Below are 16,375 nucleotides of genomic sequence, written 5' to 3'. Positions count from 1 at the left end.
AAGCACTGAAAGTCTCCTATGAGAGCAGATTATATTAGATACAGTAACATTTAATATCAGTTGTAGACATGTAGGGAATAATAGTGTTTTGTTTGAAAGAATCCATAACTAATACGAATAATTTAATATATTCAAACAACTGTCATTCTTATTATGCCTAAATTGAATATGTTATTATTCATTAACTCCGCCCTGTTCCGTATTGTAACAATATATAACGGCTTGTCTCTGTAAATGACCTAATATCTAAATATTAAATGCAACTGTTGTTAGTATCACTTAAACTGGACGAAGCTTATCTAAGTGCCGCCTGCAGGGCCTAGAACCAAAAAACCCGCGGAGCGGTTTTTTAACTGCTAGTTGTTTATAAATACTTTAATATCCATTGATTGTTTTCATGTAATAGTAAAAATATGCCCATGAGTGTGTTTAATTATGTTGTGTGCCTTGGAGTGTGTCTTTAAATCTATCTCTCTATGTATTTTGTCCCTTTGTATTGTAGTTACATGAAATTTTATTCTTCTTAAACTATTTTCTATATTGTTATTTTTTGAAAAAGGTGTGTTTTAGTTTTATAGCTAATTTTATGAAATTTACCTGCTTGACAAACATAATAAAAAAAAATTTAAAACTCAAAACTCATCTAAATGCTATAGAATTTGACTTCTATTATTTATATATGTTTTTAAAAAAATTATTTCTTCCAAATTGTGGGGACGTTGATGCAATTTTTTTTTATTGTTTATTTCAAATCTTGGGGAAGGTGGTGCAATTACACAAAACCCATAATTATGATACATAGGTACCTACATAAAAATTCTAGTGAAAATGTTAAAAAATAGTAACAGTAAACCAAATGCAATAAAAAAAAATTAACAACCCTTACAACACTTCCACATGTTTTTACGGTCCTGATGAACTTATTTTCACCTTTTAAAGAAAAAAGTGGAGAGGAAATTCTGGTAAGAAAAAATCACAACCACCGACTGCTACTTTTATTAGAGTATTTTGTGAATTTAATAGTTAGCATCGGGAGTTGGCATTGAGACTATTTACTCTCCTGATGTTAATATTTTACTGGCACTGCAAGACCTTAGTTGTCTATAAGCTTTGTTGTATGGAACTTTTATGGCATTCCAATGTGCAAATGCTCTATGAAAATAAATTAACAAAAGTTCCGATAAATGCCAGTCCAATTTTTCTACTAACTAAGATAAAGCTTTATATTTTTATGGACTATATAACCATTCCTGAATTTAAACTTAAACCTGATAAAATTTCAGACTAATAGATATTAAAATTAAATTGCTGTACTTCATTTGTCGATAAACTTTTCAAATACCTTTCACAACCATTACGGTTTGCATTAAGCTTTTGGATAAGAGAATCGCTGTGCTTTGAACGCCAGTATATTTGAATGAGTCATTGTAGTCGAGGGCTTAATATCGGTCTTACGGTGGAATATTATCAAGTTGCGGTTAGTACAATCTATTGAAAATATATTTAACGTTTTCGAAGAAATTTATTCCCACCGCATTCTATCAATGAAAATGTCAGCCGTTTGATCAACACAAAAATATTCATCCAAAGGTGAAAAAGCTTTTAAAATCCGTTCAAAATAGATTAAATAATTTTCCATTAGCAATACTTTACACGATACTTTTGTTATTATTAGTTAACTTTCGCTTTCAACTAAACAAAAAATGTACCTATCGAAATCAACCTTAAAAATAACTTTGAAGAAGGAGATAATACTTACACTTCTAAACGAAACATGTAACAGAAGAAAAAGGTAAATAAGATAAAGGTCTCAGCTGGGAATCAAACCAAGGATCTTTGTCTTACCGGGACAACACATCTAGCTATTGTGAGTTTGAGAGCAGATATTAAATGATTGGTTATTGATTCAGTTCAATTTCCTAATTATTTATTGAAAGTCAACATTTTTGAAAGTCGATAATGACCCATTTATATTGTGTTCATATAGACATTACGTATGTAAAGATTAAAAATAAATCTATTGTCACGTAGGGTAGACCGAGGCTATTCGGATCAGGTGAGTTATTCGGATCAAGCTAAGCAATATGGATATATCTCGGCTATTGTAACCAAATGACAGTGAAAGAAGTTAGACATGGCTTCCCCATCTACCGGACGCCATAATAGTAAAATTACCGATATTACAGATTGCGTGGATTGACTGCTAAAAATCGATATGTGTGAAGATCGTACAAGTTACGTCTCAAATAAATGCCTGATGTAATATTGTTCTCTGAGTTCTTAGTGTTTTTTCTGAAAAGGTAAGCTATTTAGTCATGTTCATATGTTATATATTTATCAAAAAATGCACAGTAAACAAAATTAAAGTGCAATAAATTGCATTTTGTATGTTTTTGTACTTTATTTTGAGTAAATATCATATTAATAAATGTGAGGTTAAACGGACCGACTGTGGGGGGGCTATTTGGATCATATTTTAATGCTTTTAAAATTCGATGCGTTAATTGTTTTAAATTTTTATTTGAAACAGATGGTGCGCAATTATGTGAAAAAGACAACTAATCAATCATGGTCGAAAATTGCAATGGATGAAGCCGTTAGGAAAGTAAAATCCGGTGAAATGGGATTAAGCAGTGCTGTTGTGAGCTACGGAATCCCATACATGACATTACAAAGACATACGACTTCAACCACCGGAATCATCTCTAATCCAGAAGCAAAACCTGCAATAGATATTGAATCTGAAAAATAGTTTACGGAAAGGTTACTTTATTTATCTAAACGTGGATTCGACATTACTCCAAAAATTGTCAGAAAATACGCTTTTGATTATTGTAATCGTATTGGTAATCAAGCTCAACGAAGATTTAATTCAGAAGTTGGAACGGCAGGTCAAGATTAGTTTCATCGTTTTCTTACGCGTCATCCATACCTCTCCATAAGAAAAACAGAAGGTCTATCTCGAGCAAAGATTAACGGAATGGATCGAGACAAAATTTCAAATTTTTATGACACCCTGGAAAAGGTAATAAGAGACTGTCAATTACAAGGAAGGCCAGAATGCATTTATAATATGGACAAAACCGGCATGCCCCTAAATAATCGTCCCGTATCAATGACAAGTGTCGAGCGAGGTCAAAATGTAACTGTTTTGGCTTATATGAATGCAGTTGGATCATTCATACCTCCATTTGTCTTGTGTAAGGGTAAACGTAAGAAGGATGAATTTATGATTAGAATGCTACCAAAAACCGCCCAAAATTACAATTCAAAGGAAAAGGTACCCCGGGACTTAAAGTTAAAAAATCTTCCATAACAGCTTCTTCATCGGCTGGGGCTTCAAGAAAGTGGTTTTGCATTTATTGCAATGAAGCTTTTGTACGTCCTCCAAAGAAAGATTGGATTCAATGTTCTTCTTGCGAAGAATGGAGCCACAAAAATGTTACGACAAGAAAGTGTTTAATAAAGTTTTTATTTGTGCGGTGTGTAAGCCAATAAGAGTGTAATAAGTGTCATGATACTTTCATATAAGTTATGGGTTCTAAACCTATTTTTGGTTTTTGTTTTTTTTTCGAACTTAACTATTTTTTCGGGTTTGATCCGAGTAGCCCCACCACTGATCCGAATCACCACATATATATGGGGTGATTCGGATCGGTGGAGAGGTCTACAGTAATAGTCATATGTTTTTTTAAAGTTAATTATTTATATGATTATTAAAATTAAAACATATAAAAATGTCAAAAGCTTAAGATCAAATAATTTTTTTTTTCGAAAATGCATAAGTTTTAATTTTTTTCAAGAAAACATAAAAAATGATCCGAATAGCCTCGGTCTACCCTATGTCATTATGACGTATAATAATATCACTACCTTTTTCCATGTGATTTAAATCTAATGAGAGCAATGAGAAAATTAAATTCAGGATTCGTGGAACAAGACGATATTTTTTTCCACCAAAGAGAAAATCAGAACAAAATGCTTCTAACAATCCATATATTTGGCATATAAAGTCAAAGAGAGAGAAGAAGAGTGGAATTTTACGATCGCGAGTTCTTCTGGATTGCAGGTAGAACTCTCTTCCAGTGCTCTTACAGGACCTATTCTGGAATCTGAAATCTGGAATCATGGCAACGAGGTACAACGTGATTCTTTACAAACGTCAAATATTTAACACGTAATTGTGGATAATTTCAATTGTAATGTAATTAATCCAATGGATTATTTACTTTCTAAAACATATTTTCTTCGATATTATCCAAAAATTATTTGAGCTTTTACGATGTTTTTGAAGAAATCTCGTATTAAATGATGCGATTTTTAAATATGTTTTTGGCGCAAAAGTTTCCTTGCCAAAACTTACTTTTTTTACTGGTGAACCTGTCGCTTGGAAATATAATTACGGCGAAATTTCCTCAGCGAGTTATAAAAGGTTCCAGTTTTGGTCATCGTGGGGTCGCAGCTAAATTTTGCAAAGGTATTTCAGTACGAAATCGGGTCTTAATCTTCAAGTCCTAATTTTTTGGGTCCGGTCAACTGCAAAAAAGAGTGACCTTACGGTCGGTTAAAATTGAGGGGCAGAGTGGTCGTTTTTTGCCTGCAGACCCTCGATTTATTTTTTTTGCGCGAAGGCTATGCAGAAATTACCCAAAACATAACATTTGAATTCTAGCAATCAGAGTACCGAAAACGTCCCGACGAAAGCATAATAATACTATCGGATGTCAATATAAAAAATCTTGACCTATTAACCATTTTTAAGCTTTTTTAGTTCAGTGATCATGTTGATTCGCTTTTTTTTTTTTTTTTTTTTTATTTATTTATTTATTAAACGCCATAAAAGGCTTTTACAGTAATGTGAAACATGGGATTATAAGTACACAGTTCAGGGCTGTCAGAGACTTGACAATTAGAAATAGCATTTTTGATTAAAATAATACATCCACAAGCAGTTTTTATTGATGCTATACATATACATTTCACATATATGTATATATGTGGAATGTATATGTATAGAACACCATATATATGTTACACATAAAGAAGAACACAACAGTCAGTATGATGCAGTACAAACAGACATTTAACATTTCACAAACATATCAATTACATTCATAACCAAGTATTTTTGCCTTGATGCAAGACGGTGAGGTTTTGAAAATATCAAAAAGGTCTGTATACGTGTTGGCAGTGCGGTGAAAACGCGCCAACGGTGAATGATACAAATAGTTAGTGCTATGATTGTCACTGTGGAAAAGATGGTGGAGTCGAGTTGATTTAACAGGGACACGAAAATTTATAACACTTAACATTTGAGGGCAGTCTATGAGATTGTTCAGTAATTTAAAAAGTATAAGAATGTCATTAATAGTTCGCCGGGTAGAAAGAAGTGGTAGATTTAGACCAGACATTAATGTATTATAGCAGATATCAATTACAGGCTGTCTCAATTTGAATTGAACGTATCGAAGAAATTTTCTTTGTACTTTCTCCAAGCGGTGTAAGTTACAGGTATAAATCGGAGACCATACAGGAGATGCATATTCTAGGTGCGATCTCACAAGAGAGCAGTAGAGTAATTTAATTGACTCAATGTTTTGAAAAGTCCTTGTGTTACGCATTACAAAACCTAGAATTTGCATGGCCTTATTGGAAATTGTTTCACAGTGACGATCAAAGGTAAGTTTTCTGTCAAAAATAACACCAAGGTCTTTGATAAATGGTACTAATGCAATTTCATTATTGTTAATTGAATACGATATGGTTATTGGAGTCCGTGAACGGTAAAAACACATGTGGAAACACTTTTTTACGTTTAGGAATAATTTGTTTATTTCACACTAGCTAGCAAGTCTATCTATATTATGCTGAAGGATAAGTGCATCATTTAAACATTTTATAATCTTAAAAAGCTTTAGGTCATCTGCAATAATTTTTACATCCATTTGCATATAAAATCTTAATTTTATAAAACTGTTAAAGATACAAGATAAGCGAATGTTCGTTGGCCATATTTACTAGTAATTTTTTTAATGGAAATACGTTCATTTTTACTGAATCTTGCGTTTTGTGTGTGGTTTAATTATTCTTTATGGTTCCATGTTAACTCAACACAGTAAGAATTCAACATACTTTTAAAAAGTAATATAAAGTCATCAGAGGCGATGAAAAAAAATTGAACATAACTTAACTTAACCTAACTAACCTAGTTAATAAAGTTTTTGTTTCATCACTTTTCATGACATTTCTATCACTTTTTAAAGATGTGATGAACTATCATTGTGATGATTTATTCGGTCACCATTCATTTTATATGGAATCCAATAAAAGGTTTCGACATACAATTTACAATGGAAGGTGCTCCAAGGAATTGGCGCATTGATCCATTCGGCACCGGTGCATAATTGGGAAACGCGCGCCCAACATGTACACTGTTGATATGATATACAGGCATCTGTCTTTCCTCCCTCCTACAATATGGGTCTCTTCAAGACCCGTATCCTCACCTTCCTCTCCTTAAAAAGACCCCCCACACGGCATCATCAGATATGACATAAGGCCTGAGGGATTTATTTTCCTCAAAAAAAAAATGTATATATATATAAAACTCTCCGATTTATTTATATTGATTTAACAGTCAAAAAATTCCTTAAAATCAGAAACTCAGATCTAACTGTATTATCTTATTTTTCCGTAAAACTGATCTTTCTAGATCGGACCAGATAGTACCTTCATTGTTAATAAATAATATGCCCGAGGGAAAATCTTCACGGAAAAGATCGTAAAAATTATATTTTCTCTCAATTTCTGGTTGGAGTTTTAAGGAGGATATTACTTCAAAATTAAGCCAATCCACCAAATTAATGTCCTGAAGGTAACAACGAAGGGGCTGAGAAATTCAATGATAGGGTGATAGGAAATTAATAAGACAATCATTCCACCCTAAATATGGAACAGCTGGCTGAACTTCAAGGTTTGCAGTAGGTATGAATTTAATTAGAGTCCTGGTATCTGCTAATGAGAAAACGCTAGAATATTTTCACTTTCATGAATAATACTCGAAAATTAAGTAATCGATTTTATGGTTTCTATGAAAAGCTTCTTGAAAGGGAATGAAAAAAAAATCCATTGAATTTTGATTATTTCTTCACACAAAAAAACATTTGAAATAACAACCGGAATAGGATGATGAAAATTAAAACACGACTAATTCATTTGTTTTTCCTTGTAAATAAATATCGGCTCGATGTTGGCTTAGTGTTGGTCGTAGGCATCGAGTTTAATTCCTCGGCTGGCCAGTCCAAGTTCTCCATCACGACACCCCGGTGGTTGAAGGAGATGTTTCTCGTAGTATATTGCACGCCCACGTGAAATTAATTATAACAGCTTATCGTAGATTATTAAATAGTTATTTTACTTTGCTTAACTACCTTCACGCCGGTTCTCAGAAGGGGCACACAGATATAGTGGACTACCACACAACTACCGCAGATGTACTATTATTACAAAAAAATAGCCACCTCCGTGATAGATTGCCCAGAATTACTTGAAAGAATTCAATTTAGAGTACCCATCAGACAAACCAGACAAAACCACATACTAAACATCCCTCATTGTAATACTAATTCAAAACAAAATATATTCATTCACTGGGCTTCCCATACTTTCAACAATTTGTACAACACATTTGACTTATTTAACACAACGCCTTGCATTTTTAAATCTAAAATCATAATATAACATTTACATTAGCATGTTACTCATTACATAGACTAGATCCATCCCATACCCCTCCATTCCTCCATCCCATCCCATCCTCCTGGGGTAAAAATAATATCGTCGAATTTAATGTTTCGAAGACCCAATCCTGTCTGATTACGTCTAAAAGGGATCCAAATGATAATCTAGTCTCCTTCAACGGAAGCAATCTTCCGAACAGGCCTTCCATTGATATGCTTGGTGTAACTATAAGTGACCAGCTCAGGTACGGGGGCTCCATCGAAGCCACAGTAAAGTTGGTCTCTCAGAAGCTGGGCGTACTGTACAGGGCCCGCAGATACTTTAATAGTACACAACTGCTGACCCTGTACAAATCGCACGTGCGCCCTACTGTCGAATTTGGCAGCCATCTCTGGTCCGGAGCCCCTAAATACCTGAAAAAAAACCTTGACTCTGTGCAAAAACAGGCGGTCCGTTTGATAGATTCCCCAATCTTAACAAACGGACTGCAATCTTTAGAGCACAGGCGTCAGGTAGGTATGCTGTCCTTGTTCTATCGGTATTACAATGGAAGATGCTCTGAGGAGCTAGCGTCATTGATCCCTTCGACGCCAAACGCGCGCCCAACATTTGTACACGGTTGACATTTGTCACATGAGAACGGGTCGCTTCCACGATTCGTTCTTAAGTTCAACAGCTCGGCTGTGGAACGAACTGCCGGCCTCTGTGTTTCCTCCCTCCTACAACATGGGACTCTTCAAGACCCATGTTCACTCCTTCCTCTCCACAAAAAGACCCTCCACACAGCATCCCCAAAGATGACATAGGCCCTGAGGGAAATTATTTTCTTCTGGGCCTCCTGTGTGGAGTTAATATAAAAAATCCCCATAGGCCAAAGTAATTTTTTGTCTTATGTTCACTAAATAATTAAGATCCATCAGTGGAAACCTAATATTGGTTGTATTTTATATTACTTATACTGCTACACTTAAAATATTATAACTGTTGGTTTTCCAAATAAAACAAAAAAAAAATAAAAAAAAAATAAAAACTCTATCTTGGCATACGCTCTGTGTTTCTTTCACACACATTCGCGAAACAATTGTGAACCTTCCAATATTGTGCTACAAAGAGTATTCCCGCAGCGAGATAAGTATTTTTACTTTGAATCCAATGGTCAGGTTCAAAAGCCGGTTGGTGAAATTTAAACTATGAATTACCTTTTTTAACTTATTTTCGAAGGTTACTCTCGGCATCAGAAATTCTCTCATCGCCCTTATTATCAGCTTCTTTTCCTCTACCTACTTCCCCTATCTATTTCCCCTATCCTATTGCTTTTGTCGTGTGAGACACGCGTTTGAACCTTTACAAAGAAAATTGTTTTTGATGTTATATACGCCTCCAGAACCATTAAGGTGAAAATGTTCAGTGTACAAGATTTTTATTTCAAATATTTTATTTGCAAAATATGTTAATTCTTATAATATTTTCCAAAACGAGAAAGCTCCTGGCTCCTCTGAATAGTTTACACTGTTGTTCTTCAGTATATGAAAACTGAGTATTGAATTCTATGAGTACTATAACTATAGATTTTAAATTTATCAAACAGTAGGATAGTAAAATTATTGCATAATTTTAATAATATTCCGACGCAACAACCGTTTCAATCAATTTTTTCAGTCTATTATAGTAAACAAACACATGGAAAAGGAAAACGATAAATTGAATTCAGTTTTGCAGAAAAAATTTATGCCACAAACACCAAAATAGTTTTCAATATTATCTACTTCACCAAAAACGTTATTTTTTAGGAAAAACAAAACACGACTAGTGATTTTGGCGGCCGAAATGTTCTTTGCAAACGTAAAATTTTAGGACGGGTTGTTTCGGAGAATGTGAACAATTCATCAAATTTCAACGTTCATTTGCGAGTTCTGTGAAAGTCTTAATCAAGTTCTGATATTATATCATTATAGGCTAGTTGCTTGACAAAACTGAAATAATAATAGAACTATAAAATATCTTTCACAGAACTCGCAAATTAACGTTGAAATTTGATGAATTGTTCAAATTCTCCGAAAAACCCCATCCTTAGTATTTTTTGGAAAGTTTCGCTTAATTTTTTATGGTGCTTTCACTAAAAAATAAACAAAAATAAGTGAAAATTCAACATAACACGTTTTTGAAGTTGGAAACTAAAGAAATGCAAATTTTTCAAAATTTCGTTTCTATAATGGAAATCGACTTTTTTACAGGTTTTAATATTCCAGTTTATTTTGACTGTCAAAATTTAAACGAAAGTGAAAATATTTATGTTTACAATGCTGCTGTTGTATAAATTTAGTCTGCAGAACGACGCATCGCGCTTCGTTTCCAATTTCAATTGCCTCTCTAAAATTGATTTATCTTTGTTTACTGTTGGGGTGTAAAAATATCTAATAAACTCTGTACGGAAATCTTTATAGAATCTGAAGGGAAAAAAGGCAAAGTTAATTCAAAATCCCAAACTCGGTTTAGATGCGAGATAAACGAGGAAACGAAAATACGGTCTTTCCACTGAGAGCTCCGTTGTAATGTCTCTATCTTTTACCTCGCATCGTTTACCTGAAAAGGGAGATATCACGATTTATATATCATGGACTTGCATATCACTACCACTGTCGAGATAATCTTTTATCGGAGGTCTACGTAGCATGGTGGTTTTCTCATAAGGTTTTCAACATCACCGTCTGTACAATGGCTCAGACTCTTGACAGCCAACATGGCCGCCTGCTCAAACATAATTTCTTACACGGTGATGTTTATTTATTTACGCAAGCTCTTACCACTTATAACATAGCGGCCAAATACGAAAAATGGGGGAAAAGAGTTTTTAGATTTGAAATACGAAACAGAATCCGGAAATTGAAATCACATACTTTTTTTTACATTCGCTTCAAACACGAAACCCTGACCAAATTAATTTCCCTCAGGGGCCTATGTTATCTTTGGGAATGCTGTATGGTGAGTTTTTATGAGGAAATTAAGGAGAGAAAGGAGAGGAAAATATGGGAAAGAAAAGGGTATGAGAGGTGTAGGAATCTGGGTGTCAGTGTGTTCAGAAGTGACGGACGTTTGGATCCATCCCTCCCACTGCAGTGCAAAGCGATAGGTCTAAAGCGTCCTGCTGTAGAGGTAAAAAGATCTACCTTTACCAGTCTCTCCAAATCGCAGACAATCCTCACTTTATGAACCGGGGCAACCCTGCAAGTCACCAAACGTAGCGAACCACTTGATACAGAGGTGTTGTTTATCCAATAAATGGTTCCAAGGGCGGCCGTACCGATACCCGCCTTCCGATACCCTGCGAAAATAATTGAAGAATATGACATGTATAGTGTATGTATAAGACGATACATCAAACTGAGTGAAAAAGTGTGTGCAAAGAAAGCATAACTATTAAATACAATGGTTTGAGAGACATTATATGGAGGAAAAATTATTCCACTAAAACACAGTTTTTTAAAGTAACTTCTTGGAATATTTTACGTTTGCTTTCTGTTAATGAACAACATTTGATTCTAAACAAATGTTTATCAGTAAAATTCTTCTGACACACAAACTCTTGCAATTAAATTTAACCCATTTTTACTTGAAATAGTGCAGACAGGTCAACGATGTCAACATATCAGTTATTCAAACTGTTATTAAAATACTAAAAAAAGTTTCAGTATGATTTTTTTTTTAAACTTTAAAATCAAGCTAGAGGCCTTTAGTAAATTAACCACCCTTAAGGCCTGTATCTTCTATGGGGATGGTGTGACTATGATGGATAATTTGAGAGGTCAAAGAGTCTCTCTCAACTGGCCACTCAGCTGGTGGTCCTCAAGACCAGAACAAATACAGACCTGAAGGGCACACTTTCTCCTTCAACAATCGTAACCAACCATTTGGGGTGAACTATGAATGGCAGAGGTGTTGGTTATCCAATAAATGATTCCTGCCTCTCAAACTGAAATAATAACATTCGGAATATCAGCAAATTCACGTTAACGCCATCATTCAAAGTTACTGAGCTGTCGTATTCAGGTAAGGAGAGTGATTTTTTGTTTCCAAAATAATATTTGGTGTTGAAAAACCTGAAATGCTAAATATAATATTTCAATGATATATATGTATTTATTTTGGTATTCTTAATATGATAATATATTTTTTTGCTTCTGTTAAGTGTGCATAGATACTAAACTCAACAGTTAACTAACAACTAACGGCTTATTCTAGGCTAAACTTGAACAAACAGTAACAGTTAGTTTGCCATCCCCGTGTAGGAAGAAATACACCAAAACACTATGTTTCCGCTAAATAATAATACGATAATAACAAGAGATGGGTACATTATACCTTTGCGGATAGTTTGCTTGAAGGATTTTTTGTGTTTTTGTACGATTTTTTGGTAAAATGTCGTAATGTTATATAACAAAAGAGATAAAAAGTTTTTTGCGAACGTATTGTAGTAATAGATTGTGTGGAAAAACGCGTAATTCTTGTAATTCATAATTAAGTTCTAAATTAAAATGAGCTTTCGTGAGATAGATTTCACAGCTTCGGCCTCTATTCTCGACGACTTCATTCCACTCAAACAACGAGTGGTTCGACCCACTCGTTGTTCGAGTGGAATGACTTTTGACGTTTTTCGTTTGTAAGTATGTAACTTCGAAGATACACAAGAACATGAATGTCGACCAATGTTTGTATTTGCGTAGGCGATTGTGGGCGGCCTGGATCTGAAAATCGATACCCTGGTCAACAACGATAGTGCAATTTAGGAAGAGAGAAAATCTTTTCAAAACACCTTTGTATGTTTAAGAAACACTGAGGTATCTTAAAATCGCTTCAGTTAAAAGTAGACAGCTTCCGTGGTCGAGGGTTGTGGCTCTCAACTAGCAAGCTGGAGGTCGTGGGTTGTAATTCCTAGAATTCTAGAAACTAAATTTTCATTGATTGATTTACGTTATTTCACAAATTACTCATTTAAAATAATTAATATTATGTTTGCGGCACACAGGAAAAACATCCTGATAAAAAGATATCTAATTTAATTAAAATTTCTTTTAAATTATTCGTATTCTTGATAAAAACGGGATTGTAATCCATTGACGAATAAATTAATAGATGTCCTAAAAAATTAAGTTAAATAAGTTTTGTCACGATGTCCGAACACGTGTTCATAAAAGTATTTTTATTTTTTTGAATTTTTTGCATTTCGTCCTGATATATTATTATACCAACGCAGGTTTAAGAACCGATATTATTACAAATTACCAACACTTTTTGAGCAAGCCGCTTACAGTCCCGTTTTTAACAAGATGACTAATAATTGTGAAGAGATTTAAAAAAAAATCAGCATCACTTATTTTTCTCCGTGCACGTTCCTGAGTGGAAAATACTCTCAGAATTGCCCTGGTGTAATGTAATGTTGCTTGAAATGGCTTTAGTCGGGTTTGGTGACCAGATCTGACTGACCAGGTACTTCTCAGAATTCCTCTTCCCCATCTCCATTTCCCCACCCCTTCAAACTCACAGAAAACCCAAATGAGGAAGCAGTACTTCCCCACCTAGCTTTTCCTTCTCCTTCGCCTTCCCACTACCTTCAGCCTTACAATATACCCTAATTGGGGATGTAATAATCTCACTGGGTCTAGATGGTTTTGAGCACTTGCGACCTTGAACGGTTTCATACATAAAAAGTAGAAAAAAATAATGTTTGACTAATTATTCAGCTTGAAACAAAATGTTACAAAGCACCGGGCTTACAGTAATGTGTCGTGGGCTGAATTCTCCGCAAGCTTTGTTATCCATTATGGAAAAAAATTCGATTATTTGGTGACCAGATCTGAATTGCCATGTATCTCCCCACCTTTTTCTTTTCCATCGCCTCCATGCTATCTTTAGTCTCACAACGTGTCCAATTAAGGGGCGCCTTAGTCTCATTGGCTGCAGACAATTGGTAGTTGAGCAGTTGTGAGTGGGGGTATTTAAAAAAAAATTAAACAAAAAACTACGATTGAACTTAAGGTGATATCACATCTTTTGGAATAGCAATATTCGGAATACTTATTTTCGTTTGTTCTTGTTGATATCAAATATTTTTAATATCTATGAAAACAATTGTGCCGTAATTTCATTCACAAAGAACATTAATAAATTATCAAACACATATCACATTAACAATATCCCTTTACTAAACACAACTTCAATCAAAGACTTAGGCGTGACATTTGACTCGTCACTTAGCTTCAATAAACATGTAGATACAATTTCAAAAAGTGCATCACAAGTATTAGGATTAACGCTAAGAATCACAAATTGTTTTAAAAGTACAGAATTAACTTTGACATTATATAAATCAATCGTGCGAAGTATTCTCGAATACGCATCAACAATTTGGTCTCCCAATTATGAGATTCATAATTATAGGATTGAATCCATACAAAGGAAACTAACCCGTGTAATTGCTTATCGTGAAGGTTTTTCTGGTCAATTTGGAACATATAATGACCGAATTTTGCACTATAAACTACACTCACTGACGGTCAGACGTAAACTTTCTAACTTACTGCTTCTACACAAAATTATACATGCATCAGTTGATTTTTAATGAGCAATTTAAACACTTAAAAAAAACGTATTACCTTTAATCATATTAAGCTGATATTGTGATGAAGCTCTTTTATTTAAAGGGAAGTAACATTGTACCTAACTAATCAGTGTCTCACCAGTACAGGTGTGACAATAACAAATCGTTTATGAACATATTTGTATTTACCTTTTACCCATTCTTATTTGTTATTTGCTTCTGCATATTTAGCTTACTCATTTTGTTACTATTTTTGTTATTATTATGTATTTAAACATCCATGTATGTAAATTTTTGGGCACCATGCCTGTTTTATGTACTTAAATAAAAATAAATAAATTTACCCTAAGCCTTGGAAGTCGAGCGCCGGAGTAAGCTCCTTATTATTTAAGTAAAAAAATTCAAAAGGCCTTTCAATGTTTTTACTTTGAAGAAAAATATTAAGTTCATTTTCCTGAATCAAAACATATTTAGGTATAAATATGATAAACATTACTTAAGTATGTAATAACATCTCGGTTTCTTTCAAGAATTTTATAATACAAAAATAAATTATGTCAACAGTTTTATCTCCTAGTGGTTTTACCTATATATTCCGCAATCAAAAAACATTAGTTACAGTACAAACACAACATGATTGGGCGGCCCCATGAATTTGTGTGGTCATCGGGAATTATTTAACGTTTGGTAAATAATAGACAAATGAAATTATGTTCCGCTGTGTAGCGGCAGATGGTAGATATTGAACGTCGTTCTAAATATTGAATCTTGTCATCAAATTGTTACTACAATAACTAATCGTATTTAGTGTAATATATCAAACTACTTTGATAAAAATCGGTAACCCTTCTATGTTATGTTGTACCATTTCTAATGTTTCCTAAAAATTTGATGGAAAAAAACTTTCCTTTCGGTAAAAGTCATGAAATTCATGAATCACATCATGCCATTAAAATCCAGTTCAATCCAACCACTCTTCAAGTCCCTTTTATTATTCCCTTTTTCAATATTTCTGGGGAAAAAATATTCCCCGCAGTACATATGGAAAAGAACCACTGAGAGTCTTTTATTAATCTCCAAATAAAACTAAGATGAAGCCCGAAAAAAGTTCAGTCGCTTTTTGCTTTTATTTAACATAGTCTATTTAGTTTAATCTCTCCAGATTTATGTGGATAAAACTGATGTCAACTAAACAAGAGTAAAAATGTCTTGGTATGAAAAAAATACTAGCAGTCAAAAACCCGTTCCGCAGGTTTTTTGCTGCTAGGCCCTGCGGGCGGCACTTGGTTGGGCTTCGCCCAGTTTAAGTGATACTAAGAAGAGTTACATTTAATAGGTAGATATTAGGTCATTCACAGAGAGAGGGTGGGTATATATTTTTAAAACACGGAACAGGAAAGAGTTAATTAATAATAACATTTAGGCATAATAAGAATGACAGTTGTTTGAGTAAATGAAATTTTACGTATCTATAATGGATTATTTCAAATAAAACACTATCATTCAGTAAATGTCTACAACTGATATTTTCTGTTACCGTATCTAATATAATTAGCTCATAGGAGACTTGCAGTGCTTAAATATGTGTTACAACCGTCAATTTCTAAAAGGTAAATCAATAACGTATAGTTTGTCACAACAATTAAAGATAGTTAAAACAAAGTTGACTGAAATATTACATATTGATTAATTGTACCCGTAATTGTGCGATGAGATTAGCAGTCGTTTAATTAAAAGGTGTTTATTTTACTCCAACTGATGATAATTCTTTACTGTTACTGTATCTAATAAAGTTTAAAGTTATAACAAAGAAGAATGAAATAATAGATTATTAAAATATAATGTTAACATTAGAAATAGATAAAATAATGTAATTTAATCTTACTAAACTTTATTTTATTAAAACACAAATAACTTAGTTTACATCACTTTATTATATGCAACCACTACATGTTTCATAAACGAAGTTCATCTCATCAGGAGAAAGTATAAACCGAAGTCAAATATTAAATATAGATTACAATTTCAAAGAAGAAGGGG

The sequence above is a fragment of the Hesperophylax consimilis genome, chromosome 10 (genome assembly GCF_061612785.1).
Source record: "Hesperophylax consimilis isolate HC1 chromosome 10, BYU_Hcon_1.0, whole genome shotgun sequence".
In the NCBI taxonomy this organism is placed as follows: Eukaryota; Metazoa; Arthropoda; class Insecta; order Trichoptera; family Limnephilidae; genus Hesperophylax; species Hesperophylax consimilis.
Note: the sequence above shows the minus strand (reverse complement) of the source record.